The following is a 12,025-nucleotide window of genomic DNA, read 5'->3' as shown; positions in this document are numbered from 1 at the left end:
AATGTATTCACAAGGTAAGGTCAAGATTTCTAAATTTCGGAAAATATTTTTACATGATGTCCTATATGCACACCAGCCATTATTCTTATATCTTTCTTTTGTAAAACAAAAACATGTTTACCTTCAGACGAGTTACCCCAGAATATTAATCCATATTTCATTACAGAGTGAAAATATGGAAAGTATGACATTTTAAGTAAGTTTATATCATCAATAGTAGATAGGGATCTTAATGCATAACAGGCAGAGCTCAATTTACGAGTAATACATTCTATATGCGTTTTCCAGTTCAAGTTATTATCCAATTCTAAACCAAGAAACTTTGTGCTTATAGATTCTTTGAGATAAGTTCTATTTAATCGAATACTAGGAAACCTGAGCACTATTGTGTTTAATAAATTTGACTGCACTGGTTTTATCAACATTAAGTGCTAGTTTATTTGCATAAAACCATTCATTCATTAGATTCAGCACTTTATTGGAAGTGTTTTTATAAAATGATCGTATTGTTTGCTTGAAATAATCACACTTGTATCATATGCAAATAAAATTACACGAGATAAATTGTTTATAGTCAAGGCTAAATCATTAATATAAACTAGAAACAACAATGGACCTAAAATAGCATTTTCAAGAACCGGTCACATTTATAAAAAGCCTATACAATGTAATATATAACGAAAGGTTTTAAAATAGAAATTGAGTTTTAGAATTATAAAATCTTCTCATTCCTAGCATGCCTGTATTTATTTTGAAAGTGAAATGTAATTAAATTGCTTCATCTTATAAAGTTTTCTAACGCTCTTAAGGAAGAATGTCGTTAATACTCTACGTATAATTCACGGAAAAAGAGGGATGAGTGTTTACGTTTACAATATCATCATATATCTCATATGTTTATGCAATATTTCCCCTTATACCATGTATAATATTCCAATTAAAGTGAAAATCGTACCTATGGTTATTCTCAGCTTTCTTCTTATTTCCATATTCTATTATAATGGCACTGCTAACACATATTACTAATATATTTCAAATATCGCACGATGAAGTAATTAACACAAGTAATTAACAACAGATCCCTATTAGAAACAACGACAACCAAATTTCTTGGCTTAAAAATCGATAATGTGTTAAATTGGAAAAATCATATTAAAGAAATTATCCCCAAACTAAATTCAGCTTGTTTTGCTATTAGAACTATGCAAAAGATTGTAAATATCAATACCTTAAAAACAATATACTTTGCATACTTCCACTCGGTAATGAGTTTTGGAATAATATTCTGGGGAAATTCCACAGATAGTAACAGTATATTTCTATTACAAAAAAGAGTAAATAGAATAGTAGTAGGTGCCAAATCTAGGGAATCTTGTAGGACTATTTTCAAAAAACTACAAATAATGCCCATGGCTTGTCAGTATATCTTTTCATTAATAGTCTTCCTCGTATGTAATCGTGAAAACTTTGTAACTAATTTAACAGTTCATAGCATAAATACACGCCAAAAAATGACTTTCATACTCCATCGGCAAGTCTATCGTGCTATCAAAAAGGAGTGCGTTATATGGCAGTAAACATTTTTAATAGTCTCCCTATCGATATAAAAAATGAAACTCAAAACATAAGATTATTTAGGGCCAAATTAAAGAAGTACCTAATTTCTCACGCCTTCTATTCTGTAAGTGAATTCATGACATTCAATAACACTTCATGAAATTGATACTAAAACTATGTGTTGTACTAGTAGACTATACTGTAAATCTCGTCGATATTTATATTTCATCTAGACTGTGACTATAAATTAAGACTTTATAATAGTATTAAGTTTTTTGACTTGTTCCATATTCTAGCTGTAAAGCAATGTATGAATACCATGGAATGTTAATAAATACAATACAATTCAATACAATACAATACAATACAATAAAATACACGATTCTGAAAATTGTACAAATAATTAACACGTTTGTTTTGCTTATTTTCCAGGCGAGGCAAATTCAGGTATACCACCTATGTATTTTAATTGTCTCTTTGTCGTGTCCGAGAATACGAGATAATGTAAGCACTTCCAAACTACACGCCTCTGCAGTCAGATTCTTTGTTTGTGAAAAACTGACACGTACTGCATCATAACTTCAGAAGCGAGTCCTTTAGAAAATTACATACAGAAAACACCATACTCCTCGCCTGTGAGTATAGGAGTATCCTTTTTCGTATAACAGATAAAACACCAGAGTCACTTGCAATCCCTTCAACAGACTTTGTAACGGTAAGTTACACATCACACAAGAGAAAACAGTTTACATATGAATTTGAAAATAAACAATCTAGCTTCATTTACAAAGGACTTCAGAGCAAAATATGTTCTATGGAGTAGTTTGGATATCTCTGTTTAGTCTTAGAGCGATAACACGAGAACCAGTTGACATATAATTGCCATTCTTGTACAGTTGATTTCCGTATGTGTAGTTCTATCGTATGGCACAGCTTAAAATTCATTCCCAGCCATAAGTATTGTGCGCGCAAGAAAGAAACTAATACGCGACGCTTCAGCAAGACTTCGCTACGATTTAACTAGGCAACACCGCTTCACTCTCACTGGCTAGTCGACATAGACTGGTCTGAACTAGCTCAGCCTTATATGCCTTCTTATTCTGAAAGCGCTTTTTTTAGGCCACTCTTCCTTGAGTCTGGAGAACTGCTGAATTACCATAGAGCAGCGTTTCTCAAAGTATGTTGCCGATGTTCCGTGAGCCCAACGTGATTTTTAATTTTATTTTATACTTTTTTTACTTGGTTATTTAACAACACTGTATCAACTACTAGGTTATTTAGCGTCAATGGGATTGGTGATAGCGAAATTGTATTTGGCGAGATGAAGCCGAGGATTCGCCATAGATTACGTGACATTCGTCTTATGGTTACGAAAAATCTCGGAAAAACCTAACCAGTAATCACCCCAAGCGGGAGCGCAACTCTGGATCAGTAGGCAAGCGCCTTAGCCGACTGAGTGCCAGTTGTTAATTTATACTTAGAGGACACTATAAAAATATATAAATGTTAAGAAATTTTAAATCAATAATAACATGAAACCACCGATGATAATAATAATAATAATAATAATAATAATAATAATAATAATAATAATATCTCAATAATATGCGAAATATTAATGTTTTTTAACTTCGAATACGGAAAATAACACTTATCACATTCATCACTGGATTCTCTACGTATGTGTCCACTTATACAAAATACCGAAACAGACAAAATTCAGAAGTAGAAATGAGACTACAACTTTTCGCCATGAAACTAGATTGTAGGTTTAAAAAGCAAACACATTCGTCCCACTGAACAGAATTATTGAGATACTAGCTTTCACTGGTCTGTTAGACTAATTATATTGAATACTAATGAAGTATTATAAGAGTTTCGCAGTTATAGTATAGGTTAAAAGGGGTTTCGCGGTGGAAAATGTTTGAGAAACACTGCTCCACTTTCGAGTCCATGGTGATTCCTTGTCGGAATTTAATGATCACACCTCGTATATTTTTCTCAATAATGAAGAACTTCGTTGCTTATTTCAACATCAGTAAGCATGTACTTGCGATTTTGATAGTAGATGGACGTGATTCACATAGTTGTAATCCCGACACTTCTAACTTTGCAGTAGAAAACGGATTATGCATGTTTTGTTTTTCTCCACATGCCACAGCCTGGCTTCAAACAGCAGATAAGGGTCTGTTTGGTCCTCTGAAGAAAGCTTACAACAGTGGTGCTACAGCTTTCTTCAGGCAACATAGAAGATCTTTTACGAAAGTCGAGTTTGCTTTCATTGTCAAAGAAGCATGGAACAGATGTGTCAATGTATGTCTGGCTGTAAATATGCCTTCCGAGCTTCAGGTCCTTTTCCATTACACATTAGTGTCATTCCTGGTTATGCTTCCATTGGCACTGCAGCATCAGATGACAAACCTATAATTCATACAATTCCTTCCACAGATTCAAGTGTCTGAGAATCTCCAAACATCATTCATCACCAGAGAGTCACATCATCTGCCAAAGACGTTACGCATAACCATCACAAATTGCATATGCAATATATAATATAGTTAATTCAGTTATATTTTCAAGTATTTTAAGTGTTTTTTCACTTCTTTCAGTTGACTGTGATTCACAACATTAATGCCCATTTCACTCCCACACTTGGGGCAATATGGGCAAACACATTAACTTGCATTTTCCAGTTTTGTTGCATACGTTTAGAAGTAAGCAGTCAGGATTCTTATACAATATAGCAAAATTGTTAAGAAATATACCAAAGCTGTAAAATTAATTATTAGAAAAAAAACCGAGAGATATTGCACCCGAAATAGTACTAAGGCATGTCCATATTACCCCCACTTCACTTATATCATCTTTCCTCTGGAAAAATAAACAATAATAAATTCACGTTTGCTGTGTAACGAAGTCTGAGACAGCATTAAGACATTCTTTCTTAGACTTTAGCAAAGTAATGAATTTTTTTGCGCAACAGTCGTGAGACGTATTTTCATTACCAATGTATAGCAAATCCCTATGATCTGGTAATTCCTTTTCACACATTCTAAGAGCAAACACATCATCATTCTCGTCAAGTGCAAACACATTAATATAAATGTCATTGCGTTGTTCAAATTATTCAATATCCTTAATTCCCATGGGAAATTCAATACACCAATCATATTTACATTCGAAATCTGGTTTGTTCTCATAGCTAGACATAACTTTCTTGTCTCTATCGAGAAATTTTGATAGTATACAATACTTAAAATAATAGATATCACTGTTGGCAATGTTTACTAGAGATTTTGAATGATTGTACCTAGGAGGAAGTTCTATATATGCACTGCCGCCCATCAATGGTGTACCGTATATTTATTTACTCGGAATTCTAATTTGTGCAATTTGACATAAAACAAGCCCGATCCCTTCATACTACACTCTTCAGACTCTTTGAGAATCTTTCCTTTTTGTTTGTTGACAAACTCTGTAACATTCGAATATTGATATAGCACATCATTCTTACTTTTAAAATTATGAAATATTGTCTCGCTGTGAACATTTGCAAACATACATTCAACAAATATGTTAAATTTTAATGCAAGCTGCTCTTTTAAATTTCTGTTTAAAAATATCTTCCATTTCATCAGCGACACATTCTAGAATATCTTTCAATTCACTATCATGATTTGTCAAATTTAGAGCAATATAAGTCTTCAAACGATTTTTGAATGCTCTATCTGATAACGTAAACACAGATCCGGAACATACTTGACTTGATCCAGACACTGTGCTTTCTGTGGGGGTAGATGATGCAATCATCCCGGCATTCGCTCCAGAGGTAGAGGTAGGTAGTGCAGTCATCTCGATATCCAGTCCAGAGGTAGTTGGCATAACCATCTCTGATGTTGATGCATTCAATCCAGTGCTCATCACAGGTGTAGCGTTTCCATCCTCGTACAGTTCCTCATAAGCCCCTTTGATATCTGTAACCTGATACAATAATCAATCATTAATATTTTCATAAGTATTAAACAAACTCAGTACATGCTTATATTCACATCCTACTCACCATACTGTGATTTTGTACATGTTCAGCCATGTATCTTTCCACTTTGCCAATTGTTCCACATAATTTACATCTGAATATGATTGTGTTGTGAGTTTCTTTTTTGTGTCTTTCTAAATTCTTTTTGAATGAATAGTCTTTTGCACAAATATCACATTTGTGACCTATTGCATTGTACTTGTCCTTCACATGTGCTCTCAATTTCCATTTATGTGAAAAAGTTTTATCCCAAAGGTCACATTTATTGTCCATTTTGTTTTCTTTATTCAGTTAATTGCTGAACAATATCACCTCCTCCTTCAATGCGTTGTTTCCTTTTTCTGCCCTTTTAGTTCTCTTTGCTGAAAATAATAATATGAGTTAGTCTTACATACGTTCTACATAATCAACATTCAATATCAGATCACAAAACATACACTCACCACTTTATAGTTGAGGCATGTTTTAATGCATTTCTTCTGCTACAATATATGTTTCCTCTTTTAACTTTCTTCTTCTCCTCAACAATAACTATTTTCACAATTCCTGGCATCTGTTAAAGAAAACAATTACAAATATAACCATTTTGCATCTCAAATGCAGATATACTTCATATGAAAAGAAAAATACACTTGCCGGTTTGTGGTTGGGACAAGAATCATCACATCTCTCCCAGTGGACTATCAACGGTAGTGTCACAACGTTTCCCACGACTATGCATCCATGACTCCCAATTATGCTTTTATAATCTCAGATTTTATACCATTACTCAGCAATTTCATCGTCGAACAATCGCCGGATATATAATGAGCAAGTTTGCATAATATTTGCACACATAGCAGATAGCGATTATGCGCATGTAATCAATACAATATTTGTGCAATGTAAGACTCTGCAGGTGGCCATTATGCTACATAATCAAAAACTTTTTTTTATCATTACTCAGCAATTGCATCGTCGAACAATAGCCGGATGTATACTCAGCAAGCTTGCATAATAGTTGGACATATAGCAGATAGCGATTATGTACATGTAATCAATGCAATATTTGTGTAATATAAGACGCTGCGTGTGGCCATTATGCTACATAATCAAAAACATGTTTTTTATCTCAGCAATTGCGTCTTCGGACAATCACCGGATGTATAATCAGCAAGCTTGCATATTTGCACACATATTTTCCTGATTTTTATGGTACCTATATTGTGATGCCTGGCAGATAACGTTAATTGATGAAATGATTCTCCCTGACAGTTGAAGTTGGTTCAACGTTGGACCGTACTGATACGATAAGCAACGCATTTTCATGAAATAGACCTTCTGCATAGACGCGTTTAAGTAAAAAAAAATATTAGTCATATGATCAATAACGGCTATAATACTTTAGAATTGTTTCTGTGCATAAAATTTAATCTATGAAAATGAAATTAAATTAAAGGTATTTTATTCAGAAAAAAGACTTTCATCTTCCCCAACTACAAAACTGCCTAAGTGGACAAAGCATCTTCTTCGAACCTGTGGAAAAGAATTAAGGAAGAGACCAGTGGAGTGCTTTGTATGGAGTGTAGCGTTGTATGGGGCAGAAACATAGACATTATGTCGAAGTGGAGAGAAACGATTGAAAGCACTCGAAGTGTGGATATAAAAAAAAATAAATTATAACAAATTAATTTGTGCTAGAAAAAGTGGATGAAGAAAGAAATGCTAGCACTATTAGGAAGAGAAACATAATTTTACTCGGTTACTAGTCTATGAAAGGATGCACTGGAAGAAGCGGTGAAGGGGAGAAACGCCCGGAGCAGAAGAAAATTATCAGATGATAGATAACGTAAAGATATATGGCTCGTATGCGGAGGTTGGCGGAAAATAGGAAAGATCGGAGAATGCTGGGTTCGCAATGAAAGACCTGCTCTTGGACAGAAAACTGTGAATGAATGAATGAATGAATGAATGAATGAATGAATGAATGAATGAATGAATGAATGAATGAATGAATGAATGAATGGTTTAAATTTATGACACATGAGCTTTTTTGAAACATGTTTCGGGATCAAATTTTACAATACACTGTTCCTCTTGAACGCATTCTACATTAGTTGTATTTAAGAAAATGTAGAATGCATACCTTTGGTTTGTACTGGAAATATTTAGCCTGTAAATTTCCTAGAACCTAGATTTGAAGGCATGAATAATAACAGCAGGCCCTATTACCTACATGCAAAGCGGATATTTACTTGACTTATGTAGCAGAGTAAACAAATCTCGTAGGCAACATTATTCACTTTATTAAAGATCAACAGAGTTTCATAGAATTGTATACAGTAGTTACATAATTTTATATTCGAACTGTCGCTACGAATAGGAAACAGAAACTACTCCTTCCTCTGGGCTATATTTAGACAAAATTAATAACTTCTCTACGCAACAGATATCCATAAGAGTAATATAAGTCCAAGTTTGGTAGTACATGTACTTGAGTTCTGCTCTACAATGAAGCGTATGAAGCCAAGACTGATAGCAAACATAAAGGATACAAGATTGAAAGCTGCTTTGCGGCATATAGCATTAAAATATCTTAATCCGGATATTGCAAAAATAAATTAAGAAGCAAAAAAAGACCAATTCTTCCATAAAATAAGTTCTGAAGATACACAGACCTTGTTACACTGTTCGAAGAGACAAAAAAAGTTTGTTTGTAATGTAGTACTTAAGTTTGAAGTGTCCATGAAAATGGAAATCAGTAGACTGCGGGCTTGGGATACCTTTACGGCGGCAATAGGTTGATGCACAACGGAGATTAGACATGTGACTTTACTCTCGTAGGTAGTCTACATTTTTAAAGAACGCAAAATGATCTGTTAGCCGTCCCGTTGCGCGCTGTAGGAACCGAACTTAAGCCAGCAGAGTACTTTGACGTTAGTGTCGAGATTGTTTGCCACAGTGTTTACTGTACAGTAGAGCGTCTCGTTTAGGCACAGTGAAAACGTAAACAAAGTGCAGGTAACGTGTGGAGGAGGTCGAGCCGTACGATAAACACGATTCCTGGTTCGATTCCTCATAGAGGATAAAATTTTCCCATGAAACTTCGGCCAGTAGGCCTATATAGGACCGATGCCCACCCAGCCTTGTGATGCACTTGGGGAGTTACGGTAGGTAGCGAAATCCAGTTACGAAAACCAGCTATAACGGCTAGGGGAATCATCGTGCTAAATGCACGGTACCTCCATTCTGGTTGGATGATCGTCCACCTCTGCTTGGTATGGACATGAGGCCAGCAGTCTGCTGGTCGGTCATGGTCCTTCATGGACTGTCGTGGCTCGGATTATTATTACATAAAATGAAGACCAATGCCCTTTTACTGAAAACAGTCTTCTCAAACAAGAACATCATGCTCATTGCACACATTCTTAGAACATTTTGAACAACACTGAGCAATTTTTCTTTCTAAGTCTCGTAGGAATTTTCCTTGGGCGGATGAAGTCGATATCCACCTGGTGGGGCCGTTTGATTCCACACCGGGCAATTGCTTGAAGGACATTCATGTTCAAGTTTCGGTTGACTCTGTGCTTCATATGTGGTCTTATAAGTTCAAGGTTGTAACATCCGCCATGTTTGTTTCTTACGGCTGCTAAAAGTCGTCCCTCCAGATTTGTACAATATACAATAGTCTACAATATTAATTGTGATGAAGTAACTCCATGCATACTTCAGTACTGACTGATATTCCTCCTACAGAACCTGGAGAAAATTTGGTAATATTATGAATATGTACCCTGTTAGAAGGTGGTAGTGTTTTACTCCACTGAGTTCCATCACTTCGCAGGCTGGGGCGTATTTTCTGTATGATTGATGTCAGATGCTTGATCACTACTTACTTCCTCATCACTACTTATGTACTATGCAATCTGAACTATCTGACACAGACCTGTATCCAGGTTCATTCTCTGAAGCTTCGCTAGATTAATTCAACCATTCAGAAATTGAGGTTGAAGAATTAGAATTATCTGTGTTTATTGTGGTACTTGCAGTAGGCCTACATCGCTTTTCTTGAGAACCACTAATTGAAGCCATACTCTATACAAAAGAATGAAACATTCTAAGTTTAAAAATAAATGTTTAAATAGAAATAAGAATAAACATTTGCATGATTTCTATTTTTTCTCTATGAGGCGGGAGGGAAACATTCTTATACATCGCGACCTGATGTCTATTGTGCACCCCTGGGATGAGTTGTAGCCCAACGACTGCACCCACGCCGAACCGACCTAACCCCTAACACCCTAACGATCAGTCTCGTCATCCCTCTTAGTTCATGTACCATTCTACTCCAACAGCCCCCACCACATTCCCCCCTCAAACGGTCTGAGGTGTACACCACCTTTCCCGTCTGGCCAACGGTCTGAGGTGTAGGCCACCCCTCCCGTCGGGAGGGTAGTGGGTTCCATTGCTGTGTCACCAAATACCGTTCTTTGAGATATCCATGGACTGTCAGGAGCTGCGAAGTGCGTGATCTGAAGACCAAGAAAGACAACCGGAATGATAAGGAAAGGATGATGAGGGGGGAAAGAAAGTGGCAAGAATGAGTGAGGTTCCATACGGCTGATAAAGTTACCTGAAATTCATCCATAGGAGTGAGGGAATAATCCCGAAAAAACCTTACCCAGGCAACTCGTCCCAAGCGGGAAATCGAACCCTGGCCCGCTGGGTTCGGGAGCGAACACGTTACCGCGAGACCACACCGGTGGACATGATTTCTATTAGTAAGACACAAAACACAATTAGAGTAATAAAAATAGTTACATTTCAAAGCTCTGAGGACAGCAGCTTACTCTGCCAATGTTATATCCGAAAATGGTTACAAATTAAAACGTTGCAACAACTGCCACTACGATACAAATGTGAGAAGTATCAACATTCACATATTAGCAGTAAAACATAAAATTGTATGGCTATATATTGAATAAAGGAGGACAGGCCTGAGAGGCCCCCGCTGTGCATTATGCTTGTACCATTAACATAAATTAATTTTAAACTGTTTATCTTAATGTAGGCTATCTCCTTAAATGATCATACAACATGTTCTTAGATATATTTTAGAAGATTACATGAAGTTTGGTGCAATTACATAATCTTTTAACACTTTTAAGAGAGTAATTAAATTGACGAACTGCCTCGAAAACCCCCGCCATGCATCCAAGGGTTAAATATATATTTACTATGATCGAATAAGAATTATTGATCTTGTTATATTCTTTTCATAAAAGAATTATAAGTTCTTGTACTTCCTTATTTCACTTGCCAGAAAGATTCAATTAATTTTCCTTAAGTAACATGTTTCAGGTACTGTAATATTTTTGGAAATAAAATGTAATTATGTTCTCAGAATAATAATAATAATAATAATAATAATAATAATAATAATAATAATAATAATAATAATAATAATAATAATAATATGTTTATTATATATTGTAGGCGACATTAGTCGACAGGATGCATCGCAACTAGGTTAGCCACAATTCCTTGCAAGTACGTTCATACAATTGTCATAGTTTTTACAACCAACACTTCATACATTCTGATATTTTATATCTTGTTACAGATAAACCCAGTCCTACAAATTGTTTTAATGTAAATGCAAAAAGTCAATACATATAACCTAGTGCAGTATATATGAACTTAAAAATGTGAATATTCTAAATAGTTATTTTATAATTTTCATTTGAATAAATTTTCCATTTGAATACATTAATAACAGTTCCTCACATAATAAATAATATAATATATTATAGCAGCGGTTCCCAAAGTGTGCTCCGCGGAGCCCGCGGAAATTATGAAGATGACAAAAATTGCTAATTTCATCTAGTCTCTAGCGGGGAAAGCGGGAACTACTTCCACCAAGCGAAAAATACTTTCTGAGAATGTAGTTTGCGTTCTTCTTGCTACATGGAAGCATTAATATTAGATCTACTCGTCACTGGAACTATCTCGATCTTTCTTGCTTGCCAAGTACGCAATGATTCTCGAAATTTATTTTATTTTTTATATACTGGGCAGGCAGCGTTTGTTATTCATGGTACGTGGAATCTACAATGTATTGACTGTTACGTTACCTCAAAAAATGTATATACTGTATACCTGCATGTTAATTTGATAGCAGATGTGTTAGCTAAACTTTAGTTGAACCGGAACTGTTGCTTAAGACGGGCTCCCTAAGACCTAAGAGACATTAGTCATCAACCAGTGCTCAGTCAAAGGGAGATAACAACAGCTGCAACCTTACTTTCAAAGAAGATAGTGCGAATATGTTGAACATGATCCTGTCTCTGAGTCTACGATGCCTAGTGTAGAGGTATTGAAAGTAACAAACGAAAATATTGTGATTTATATTTGGACATGGCATTCACTGATTATGCTGACGAACGTTCACAG

The 12,025-nt window shown here is 35.3% G+C and overlaps 1 long non-coding RNA gene across 1 annotated transcript; it reads right to left on the bottom strand.

The window, feature by feature from the left end:
• Positions 1-1,830: 1,830 nt before the first annotated feature.
• Positions 1,831-10,876, bottom strand: LOC138711875 (uncharacterized). Its single transcript, XR_011335513.1, has 3 exons — positions 6,037-10,876; positions 5,618-5,955; positions 1,831-5,538 (listed from the first exon to the last, which is right to left on the bottom strand). It is a non-coding gene; the product is annotated as an uncharacterized lncRNA (long non-coding RNA).
• Between the last annotated feature and the right edge of the window lie 1,149 nt (positions 10,877-12,025).

Source organism: Periplaneta americana, chromosome 13 (assembly GCF_040183065.1).
Source record: "Periplaneta americana isolate PAMFEO1 chromosome 13, P.americana_PAMFEO1_priV1, whole genome shotgun sequence".
In the NCBI taxonomy this organism is placed as follows: domain Eukaryota; kingdom Metazoa; phylum Arthropoda; class Insecta; order Blattodea; family Blattidae; genus Periplaneta; species Periplaneta americana.
The sequence above is the reverse complement of the archived record's forward strand: the minus strand, read 5'-3'. Positions and strand labels throughout refer to the sequence as shown.